General features: G+C 42.0%; 1 protein-coding gene across 3 annotated transcripts in view; it reads left to right on the top strand.

Annotated features, from left to right (window-relative positions):
• Nucleotides 1-516: 516 nt before the first annotated feature.
• The window catches only part of LOC129479063 (T-cell acute lymphocytic leukemia protein 2), a 104,723-nt gene continuing 93,303 nt past the window's right edge, over nucleotides 517-11,936 (top strand). Inside the window, exon 1 of one of the 3 annotated variants that reach the window (XM_055271602.2) lies at nucleotides 517-566. The gene's annotated coding sequence lies outside the window, so the exon portion shown is untranslated. The other 2 variants (XM_055271601.2, XM_063636863.1) reach the window with 2 other exon arrangements.

Here is an 11,936-nt window from a genome sequence, read left to right as displayed (position 1 = left end):
GCCTTAACCTGGAGGGCAATAGGTCGCTGAATCTTGAATGTCATAAAGGCACTTCAACTTCATGAGCAATAGTGAACGCAGCTGCTATTTTCCACTCTATCCCCTATCTCTACTAATTGTATCCAAACCAAACTTCAGGGAGTTAGGCTGAATCCCTCTAGCAAAGCACATGCACTAAAAAAATCACTTGTTTATCAAGTTCACATTTAACGGGCTTGGAAAACAGCTCAGCTGCTGCCTCCAGTTCATCGTCCGCTGTCGAAAGCGCTTGAGAACTTGAACTCTGATTGCCTCAGTGCGCTGCTGTAGTTGTCAATTAGGCAAGAGATAAAAGAGGGCTTTGGCTAAGTGGCTAGATTATAAAAGCGAGGAATCGCCAGGACTCAGTGAACTTCTGGCGGTGGGGATGCGACAAGAGTCACAGGAAAGCCGAGGCTGTGGCTGGACCGCGGGACCCTCCCAGCAGGAACCAAGTCAGCCTCCGCCGCTCAGCACTTGACGGCCGCTTTTGCAGCGGTTGCTGTGAGTGTCGTAAAGCGGAGCGGCTGCAGCTGCTGTTGAGTGAGGTAAGGTATGGGAGGTTCAGGTCGGTACCCGGGGATGGGTGGGCGTCTTCAGACAGGTACCGCTGGTGACTCGGGTGCGCTTACCGGGCATCCTCCAGCGTTCTGGGCACCTGCCTACCACTTGGTGGGGAGGCCGGCCACAGGTTGAGCGCGCTCCGGGCTGAGTACTCCTCAGTGAGTCCACGAGCATCGCGTGGTAGACTTACACTTGGCCAGTCCTTCCCACACTTCTGGGCGTGTCATCAGGTAAAATCTTAATCCTGGGACAGATGAAAGTTTGGAGGACGATCGAGACTCTTGTAGTAGCCGGGTTAGGGTAGTGACCCCTGACCTCAGGTGATCCGCCCGCGTTGGCCTTCCAAAGTGCTGAGATTACAGGCGTGAGCCACCGCGCCCGGCCTGAAATTTACAATTTCTCAGTTAACATGAGGTAAGCCACATTTCTCTTGGCTTCAGTTTTATCAGATGTGGGGAAAAAAAGGACCTAGATGATATAGCAGATTCTTTATGCTTTTGAAGATAGCACGTTTCCAGTCAGTAAAAATCAAGCTGTGAACAAATAACAATGTGAATGACAGAGCAGTATATTAGAAATTGGGCAGATGGAAGCCCAGTAGAAAAGGCTGTGTTTGAGCTAGACTCTGAGGATGAATAGGGTTTGAACGATTGGAAACCATCTCTGTTGGGCCACGGACGAAGATATCAAATGCAGGAATAAGCATTTCTATTTTGGCGATTCTATTTGTGGACATATGTTTAGTGAGGGTAGCGGATTTGGGAAGGCTGGCATTAAATGATGAAAGAACTCTAAGTGGAAAGGAAATGCCGGGTGTTCTGACAAGGAAGAAAAAAGGAACCCAGGGAAATGCCGAAAGAACAATACACAGGACTTGATTTCTTGGATCTGGGTGATGATATTTTTAACCTGGCTTTCTAAAAAGTAAGTTTAAGTGCTGTTGGCAAAAATGGGAATTCTGTTGAATTCCAGCATGCAATAGTGTACTGGGAATAAAGTGATTTAGATCGTAGAATGCTGATGTTGCCAATAACTAGCCTCTTGGCTGCCATTTAATTCTTCTAGAGCCTATTCTCCATAAGGTGATCTTGGGCCAGCTGATCTCTCTTCTCTAAAATCTGTAAAACTAGAGACTGTGAGGATGGAGAGCTAGTTACTTTCTTCTGGATGGGGAGAGGAAGATAGTTGACAGAGAATAAAATTGTTAATTCGGGGCTGGACGCGGTGGCTCACGCCTGTAATCCCAGCACTTTGGGAGGCTGAGGCGGGTGGATCATCTGAGGCCAGGAGTTTTAGACCAGCCTGGCCAACATGGTGAAACCCTATCTCTACTAAAAATACAACAAATTAGCCGGGCGTGGTGGCAGGTGCCTGTAATCCCAGCTACTCTTGAGGCTGAGGCAGGAGAATCGCTTGAACTTGGGAGGCGGAGGTTGCAGTGAGCCAAGATCATGCCACTGCACTCCAGCCTGGGCAACAAAAGCGAAACTCTGTCTCAAAAAAAAAAAAAATTGTTAATTTTGAACATGTTAAATTTGAGGTGAGGTGCAGGAAATAGAGTTGAAAATATAGGCAGATAGAGTGCATGGACTGTAATTTAAATAGTGTTTTCTCTCACAGGTGGTAGTTAAAATCTTAAGAATGGATTTGCTTTCAGGGAGAGATTGTAGAGAGAGTAACTATAGGCCATACCCATAGATAGGAGGTTGGAGAAATTATTGAAGGAGGCATGTGGATCTCAGAGCTAGGAGCAAGGAAGGAGTTCTTTTAAAAAAAGTTACATATAGTTGTAGATTCTCAGGGGCCCAGTGTTGTTATTAAACTCATTTAACAGCATTTACAGCAATAAATAAGCTCCTGCTTCTGGGAATTCTGGCAGAAAATAAATAATTCAAATAGATATAATCTCCACTGCCTAATTGTCTACCCAGAAGTGGTATCATTCACATATTTATTTATTCAACAAATATTTATATGTTTCAAGCAGTGCTGGTTCTAGGGATATAATGATGAGCAAGGTAGACATTGTTCTTATCCTCCCTGCTTGTAAAGCCCTTAGCATCTACTTCAGTGCTTTTCAAATTTTAATGTACATATGAATCATCTGAGGATTTTATTAAAATTTAGATTATGAATCAGTAGGTGGGGGTTGAAAATTCTGTATTACTAACAAGCTCCAATGTGATACTGATGTTCTTAGGACCATACTTTTAAGTGACAAGAATCTAGATCCTGTTTAGCAAATATGGCCGTTATTAAGCCACTACCACTACCCATCATCTGTTTCTCTTAGGATAAAATAATGTTACTTCTTATGAAAATAATATATGCTGATACAAATATTGGAACAATATAGAAAAGTATAAAGAACCATGTAAAAATCACTCCTAATTCTCCCTACCCAGAGATAACCATTATTAATATTTTTGGGAACATTCATCCAGATTTTAGATATGTACATACATTCACAATTTAAGTGTTGCACTAAGTACATGTCACACTCTAAGCCCTGTGTTTGATTCTATTTGCTGTATGGTTTTATTAAGATAAATATCCAAGTGTCTAGAACCAAGCAATTAAGTACTTGCATTCTTGAGGGAGTCACTTAAAAATAATTTGGGGGCCGGGCACGGTGGCTCATGCCTGTAATCTCAGCACTTTGGGAGGCCAAGGCGGGTGGATCACGAGGTCAAGAGATCAAGACCATCCTGGCCAACCTGATGAAACCCTGTCTCTACTGAAAATACAAAAATTAGCCAGGCGTGGTGGCACGTGCCTGTAGTCCCAGCTACTCGGGAGGCTGAGGTAGGAGAATCACTTGAACTTGGGAGGCGGAGGTGGCAGTGAGCTGAGATTGCGCCACTGCACTCCAGCCTGGTGACAGAGCGAGAATGTGTCTCAATAAACAAAAACAAAAACAAAAAAACAAACAAAAACGTTGGGAGCCAGACAGTGTCTCATGCCTATAATCATTCCAGGTGCCCAAGAGGCTGAGGTGGGAGGATTGCTTGTGCCTAGCAGTTTGAGGCAGCAGTGAATTATGATTGTGACACTGCACTCCAGCCTGGGTGACAGAGCAAGACCCCATTTCTTAAAAAAATAAAAACTTGTGTTACTTCAAAAATGGGGAGACATTAACATAATTACATGTGGGCTCTAGTAAATGAATATTTGTCATTTCATTTAGGATGAGAGAAGAATTTTTAAAGTTTTAAAAAAACTTAGTAGTTTTTTTCTTATTACAAAATCAACTGATGTTCACGTAAGATAAATAAGGAAAAAAAATAAAAACACCTACACTCCTCCCAACCCAAAGACAATCCTTGCTGTCTTCACTTCCCTTGCTGCTAACCTGTCTTATCTAGATCTTTCATTTCAGCCACTCTCTTTCCAAAACCCTCTTACACTATAGTCATTCAGAAAGGAGTAACTATGTATTTATGATTTTTCTGGCGCATCTACTGGAGAAACTAAATTTCGTTAGCTTTTTATCTTCAAGTGACAGCATGTGTAGGTAGAGGTTATATTGCAAAGGATTAAGTGCACGAATGGTAAGCAGGTAAAGAAACTTCTTAACCCTTTGCAGTCTAATGTTTACTTTCAAGCTGCTGACAGTTGTGAGAAGTTAGCAGTCAAAGGAAAAGAAATGGACAATAAGAAAGACCAACAGTATTTAGGGAAGATTTGGTAGTAGCTGTTGCTACTGGGATATTTTTGGCTTTTGAGAACAGCTGAAAACTGTTGATTTTTTTTTTTTTTTTGGTCTGACCTCTGAATACATTTTCAGAGGCATTTTCTCTTTATGCCTGCCAATCTGCTACCTCATCTCTTTAACTATACCTTTTCCTAATTACACTACTCTCTTTCCTCTGTAGTTCAGCCTCCTGTTTTATTTTGTTCAGGGCATATTTGAATGTCAGTTCTGTTTTAATGAATTACCTGAAGGGTTCTTCCTGTATGCAGTTCACTGAGACCGTGCTACTGCAGTAAAGAAAGAGCTTACTTAACAATGATGCTGGCTGTGCAAAGCAGTTATTACTCAAATCAGTCTCGCCAAAGACTTGGTGGTTAGTTTTTCAAGGATAGTTTTTAGTTTGGTGGGCAGAGGACTAGGGAATGAGGGCTGCTGGTTGGCTGGGGATGCGATCATAAGAGTGTGAAAAATGGTCCTTGTGTGCTGAGTCCACCTCTGGTTGGGGAGCCACGTGACTGGTTGGGTCATGAGTCACTAGTTCACCTCTAGGTAGGGTCAGTTGGTCCAGAATGCAAAGGTCTGAAAAATATCTCAAAAGACCAATCTTAGGTTCTATAGCCAGGGAAAATATAAATCCTGTGTCCTCTGGAAAAAAGACTGTTTATCATTTAACTACATTTTACCAGAATTCAGGTCCCTCTCATAATCCTAATCTTGTAGTCTTTCATTACTTTTACAAAGGCAGTTTAGTTTTGGAAAAGGTTACTATCATCCTTGCTTTAGGTTAAACTGTAAACTAAATTCCTCTCAAAGTTAGCTTGGCCTGCACCGAGAAATGACCAAGGACAGACTGGAGGTTAGAAACAAGATGGAATCAACTATGTCAGATTTCTCTTAGCTGTCATAATTTTGCGAAGGCAGTCTCACTCTCTGATTCATACTATCCATGCCTCACTCTTACTCCCCAATATCCCCAAATAAGTCAGGGACCCCACAGCATAAGGATATGCCTAGGCTAGCACATATCATCTTATGAACCTAAGTTAGGTGTCAGGGAAGGTTTTTGATTCCACTTCCCCCCACTCCTGCCTTCTGGATCATCTCTCTTGATATATCACTCATTCATTCATTCAAACAAACAGACCCCTACCTAGGTGATTCTCAAAAGAGTGGGGTCTGGGGCTGGAGGAGGTGTCAGGGTAAACCAATCACCAAAAGTCTTTCATACTAATACCTTCAAAGGACAAATGCAAATGTAAAAGGGAAGCTGAAAGAATACGCAGTGGGGTTCCAAGATGGCCGAATAGGGACAGCTCCAGTCTATAGCTCCCAGTGTGAGCGACGCAGAAGACAGGTGATTTCTGCATTTCCAACTGAGATACCGGGTTCACCTCACTGGGGATTGTCAGACAGTGGGTGCAGGACAGTGGGTGCAGTGCACCAAGCATGAGCTGAAGCCGGGCGAGACATCGCCTCACCCGGGAAGTGCAAGGGGTCAGGGAATTCCCTTTCCTAGCCAAGGGAAGGGGGGACAAATGGCACCTGGAAAATCGGGTCACTCCCACCCTAATACTGTGCTTTTTCGACGGTCTTAGCAAACGGCACACCAGGAGATTATATCCCGCGCCTGGCTCGGAGGGTCCTATGCCCATGGAGCCTCACTCATTGTTAGCACAGCAGTCTGAGATTGAACTGCAACACCGCAGCGAGGCTGGGGGAGGGGCACCCGCCATTGCTGAGGCTTGAATAGGTAAACAAAGGGGCCGGGAAGCTCGAACTGGGTGGAGCCCACCACAGCTCAAGGAGGCCTGCCTGCCTGTGCAGACTCCACCTCTGGGGGCAGGGCATAGCCGAACAAAAGGCAGCAGAAACCTCTGCAGACTTAAATGTCCCTGTCTGACAGCTTGGAAGAGAGTAGTGGTTCTCCCAGCATAGAGCTTGAGATCTGAGAACGGACAGACTGCCTCCTCAAGTGAGTCCCTGACCCTTGAGTAGCCTAACTGGGAGGTACCCCACAAGAGGGGCAGACTGATACCTCACACGGCCGGATACCCCTCTGAGATGAAACTTCCAGAAGAACAATCAGGCAGCAACATTTGCTGTTCAGCAGTATTTGCTGTTCTGCAGCCTCCTCTGCTGATACCCAGGCAAACAGAGTCTGGAGTGGACCTCCAGCAAACTCCAACAGACCTGCTGCTGAGGGTCCTGACTGTTAGAAGGAAAACTAACAAACAGGACATCCACATCAAAACCCCATCTGTATGTCACCATCATCAAAGACCAAAGGTAGATAAAACCACAAAGATGGGGAAAAAACAGAGCAGAAAAACTGAAAATTCTAAAAATCAGAGCTCCTCTCATCCTCCAAAGGAATGCAGCTCCTCAGGAGCAGTGGAACAAAGCTGGATGGAGAATGACTTTGACAAGTTGAGAGAAGAAGGCTTCAGATGATCAAACTTCTCCGAGCTAAAGGAGGAAGTTCGAACCCAACACAAAGAAGTTAAAAACCTTGAAAAAAGATTAGACGAATGGCTAACTAGAATAACCGATGCAGAGAAGTCCTTAAAGGACCTGATGGAGCTGAAAACCGTAGCACGAGAACTATGTGATGAATGCACAAGGTTCAGTAGCCAATTTGATCAACTGGAAGAAAGGGTATCAGTGATGGAAGATCAAATGAATGAAATGAAGTGAGAAGAGAAGTTTAGAAGAAAAAGAATAAACAGAAACAAACAAAGCCTCCAAGTAATATGGGACTATGTGAAAAGACCAAACCTACGTCTGATTGGTGTACCTGAAAGTGACGGGGAGAATGGAACCAAGTTGGAAAACACTTTGCAGGATATTATCCAGGAGAACCGCAACCTAGCAAGGCAGGCCAACATTCAAACTCAGGAAATACAGAGAACACCCCAAAGATACTCCTCGAGAAGAGAATTCCAAAACACATAATTGTCAGATTCACCAAAGTTGAAATGAAGGAAAAAATGTTAAGGGCAGCCAGAGAGAAAGGTCGGGTTACCCACAAAGGGAAACCCATCAGACTAACAGCTGATCTCTCAGCAGAAACTCTACAAGCCAGAAGAGAGTGGGGCCAATATTCAACATTCTTAAAGAAAAGAATTTTCAACCCAGAATTTCATATCCAGCCAAACTAAGCTTTATAAGTGAGGGAGAAATAAAATCCTTTACAGACAAGCAAATGCTGAGAGATTTTGTCACCACCAGGCCTGCCTTAAAAGAGCTCCTGAAGGAAGCACTAAACATGGAAAGGAACAGCCGGTACCAACCTCTGTAAAAACATGCCAAATTGTAAAGATCATGGATGTTAGGAAGAAACTGCGTCAATGAATGAGCAAAATAACCAGCTAACATCATAATGACAGGATCAAATTCACACATAACAATATTAACCTTAAATGTAAATGGGCTAAATGCTCCAATTAAAAGACACAGACTGGCAAATTGGATAAAGAGTCAAGACCCATCAGTGTGCTGCATTCGGGAAACCCATCTCACATGCAAAGACACACATAGGCTCAAAATAAAGGGATGGAGGAAGATCTACCAAGCAAATGGAAAACAAAAAAAGGCAGGGGTTGCAATCCTAGTCTCTGATAAAACAGGCTTTAAACCAAGAAAGATCAAAAGAGACAAAGAAGGCCATTACATAATGGTAAAGGGATTAATTCCACAAGAAGGGCTAACTATCTTAAATATATATGCACCCAATACAGGAGCACCCAGATTCATAAAGCAAGTCCTTAGAGATCTACAAAGAGACTTAGGCTCCCACACAATAATGATGGGAGACTTTAACACCCCACTGTCAACATTAGACAGATCAACGAGACAGAAAGTTAACAAGGATATCCAGGAATTGAACTCAGCTCTGCAGCAAGTGGACCTAATAGACATCTACAAAACTCTCCATCCCAAGTCAACAGAATATACATTCTTCTTAGCACCACATCTCACCTACTCCAAAGTTGACCACATAGTTGCAAATAAAGCACTCCTCAGCAAATGTAAAAGAACAGAAATTATAACAAACTGTCTCTCAGACCACAGTGCAATCAAACTAGAACTCAGGATTAAGAAACTCACTCAAAACCGCTCAACTACATGGAAACTGAACAACCTGCTCCTGAGTGACTACTGGGTACATAACAAAATGAAGGCAGAAATAAAGATGTTCTTTGAAACCAACAAGAACAAAGACACAACATACCAGTATCTCTGGGACACATTGAAAGCAGTGTGTAGAGGGAAATTTGTAGCCCTAAATGCGCACAAGAGAAAGCAGGAAAGATCTAAAATTGACACCCTAACATCACAATTAAAAGAACTAGAGAAGCAAGAGCAAACACATTCAAAAGCTAGCAAAAGGCAAGAAATAACTAAAATCAGAGCAGAACTGAAGGAGATAGAGACACAAAAAAGCCTTCAAAAAATCAGTGAATCCAGGAGCTTATTTTTTGAAACGGTCAACAAAATTGACAGACCACTAGCAAGACTAATAAAGAAGAAAAGAGAGAAGAATCAAATAGATGCAGTAAAAAATGATAAAGGGAATATCACCACCAATCCCACAGGAATACAAACTATCATCAGAGATTACTATAAACACCTCTACACAAGTAAACTAGAAAATCTAGAAGAAATGGATAAATTCCTTGACACATACACTCTCCCAAGACTAAATCAGGATGAAGTTGAATCTCTGAATAGACTATAACAGGCTCTGAAATTGAGGCAATAATTAATAACTTACCAACCAAAAAAACTCCAGGACCAGACGGATTCACAGCCACATTCTACCAGAGGTACAAGGAGGAGCTGGTACCATTCCTTCTGAAACTATTCCAATCCATAGAAAGAGAGGGAATCCTCCCTAACACATTTTATGAGGCCAGCATCATCCTGATACCAAAGCCTGGCAGAGACACAACTAAAAAAGAGAATTTTAGACCAATATCCTTGATGAACATCGATGGAAAAATCCTCAATAAAATACTGGCAAACCGAATCCAGCAGCACATTAAAAAGCGTATCCACCATGATCAAGTGGGCTTTATCCCTGGGATGCAAGGCTAGTTCAACATACGTAAATCAATAAATGTAACCCAACATATAAACAGAACCAATGACAAAAACCACATGATTATCTCAATAGATGCAGAAAAGGCTTTGACAAAATTCAACAACCCTTCATGCTAAAAACTCTCAATAAATTAGGTATTGATGGGACTTATCTCAAAATAATAAGAGCTGTTTATGACAAACCCACAGCCAATGTCATACTGAATGGGCAAAAACTTGAAGCATTTCCTTTGAAAACTGGCACAAAATAGGGATGCCCTCTCTCACCACTCCTATTCAGCCTAGTGTTGGAAGTTCTGGCCAGGGCAATCAGGCAGGAGAAGGAAATAAAGGGTATTCAATTAGGAAAAGAGGGAGTCAAATTGTCCCAGTTTGCAGATGACATGATTGTATATTTAGAAAACCCCATCGTCTCAGCCCAAAATCTCCTTAAGCTGATAAGCAACTTCAGCAAAGTCTCAGGATACAAAATCAATGTGCAAAAATCACAAGCATTCTTATACACCAAATAACATACAAACAGAGAGCCAAATCATGAGTGAACTCCCATTCACAATTGCTTCAAAGAGAATAAAATACCCAGGAATCCAACTTATAAGGGATGCGAAGCACCTCTTCAAGGAGAACTACAAACCACTGCTCAATGAAATAAAAGAGGATACAAACAAATGGAAGAACATTCCATGGTCATGGATAGGAAGAATCAATATCGTGAAAATGGCCATACTGCCCAAGGTAATTTATAGATTCAATGCCATCCCCATCAAGCTACCAATGACTTTCTTCACAGAATTGGAAAAAACTACTTTAAAGTTCATATGGAACCAAAAAAGAGCCCGCATCGCCAAGTCAATCCTAAGCCAAAAGAACAAAGCTGGAGGCATCACGCTACCTGACTTCAAACTATACTACAAGGCTACAGTAACCAAAACAGCATGGTACTGTTACCAAAACAGAGATATAGACCAATGGAACAGAACAGAGTCCTCAGAAATAATACCACACATCTACAACTATCTGATCTTTGACAAACCTGACAAAAACAAGAAATGGGGAAAGGATTCCCTACTTAACAAATGATGCTGGGAAAACTGGCTTAGCTATATGTAGAAAGCTGAAACTGGATCCCTTCCTTATACCTTATACAAAAATTAATTCAAGATGGATTAAAGACTTAAATGTTAGACCTAAAACCGTAAAAACCCTAGAAGAAAACCTAGGCAATACCATTCAGGACATAGGCATGGGCAAGGACTTCATGTCTAAAACACCAAAAGCAATGGCAACAAAAGCCAAAATTGACGAATGGGATCTAATTCAACTAAAGAGCTTCTGCATAGCAAAAGAAACTACCATCAGAGTGAACAGGCAACCTACAGAATGGGAGAAAATTTTTGCAATCTACTCATCTGACAAAGGGCTAACATCCAGAATCTACAAAGAACTCAAACAAATTTACAAGAAAAAAACAACCCCATCAACAGGTGGGCAAAGGATATGAACAGACACTTCTCAAAAGAAGACATTTATGCAGCCAACAGACAGATGAAAAAATGCTCATGATCACTGGCCATCAGAGAAATGCAAATCAAAACCACGATAAGATACCATCTCACACCAGTTAGAATGGCAATCATTAAAAAGGCAAGAAACAACAGGTGCTAGAGAGGATGTGGAGAAATAGGAACACTTTTACACTGTTGATGGGATGGTAAACTGGTTCAACCATTGTGGAAGACAGTGTGGCGATTCCTCAGGGATCTAGAACTAGAAATACCATTTGACCCAGTGATCCCATTGCTGGGTATATACCCAAAGGATTATAAATCATGCTGCTATAAAAACACATGCACACGTATGTTTATTGCGGCACTATTCACAATAGCAAAGACTTGGAACCAACCCAAATGTCCATCAATGATAGACTGGATTAAGAAAATGTGGCACATATACACCATGGAATACTATGCAGCCATAAAAAAGGATGAGTTCATGTCCTTTGTAGGGACATGGATGAAGCTGGAAACCATCATTCTCAGCAAACTATCTCAAGGAGAAAAAACCAAACATTGCATGTTCTCACTCATAGGTGGGAACTGAACAATGAGAACACTTGGTCACAGGAAGGGGGACATCACACACCAGGACCTGTTGTGGGATGGGGGGAAGGGGGAGGCATAGCACTGGGAGATATACCTAATGCTAAATGACGAGTTAAGGGGTGCATGACACCAACATGGCACATGTATACATATGTAACAAACCTGCACATTGTGCACATGTACCCTAGAGCTTAAAGTATAATAATAAAAATAAATAAATAAAAAGAATATGCAGTGCTGCTCTTCACTGTAGAAAGAGCTTGAGAATTATCTTGAACTCCAAATCCTGTACCTTTTTTCATCACAGTTGTGTGTGGTTTTTATCTAGTACTAGTTTTTTTCCAAGCCTTTTCACATCTTGACACATAGTAAATTTGACCAAAAAAAGATGAAAGGAAAGATAAAAGAATGTGTTCTTGGCTGGAGGTGACCTACTCTTGGTGTCTAGCTGCCCC

Source organism: Symphalangus syndactylus, chromosome 3, assembly GCF_028878055.3.
Source record: "Symphalangus syndactylus isolate Jambi chromosome 3, NHGRI_mSymSyn1-v2.1_pri, whole genome shotgun sequence".
Classification (NCBI taxonomy): Eukaryota; Metazoa; Chordata; class Mammalia; order Primates; family Hylobatidae; genus Symphalangus; species Symphalangus syndactylus.
This window is presented reverse-complemented; position numbering and strand designations above follow the sequence as displayed.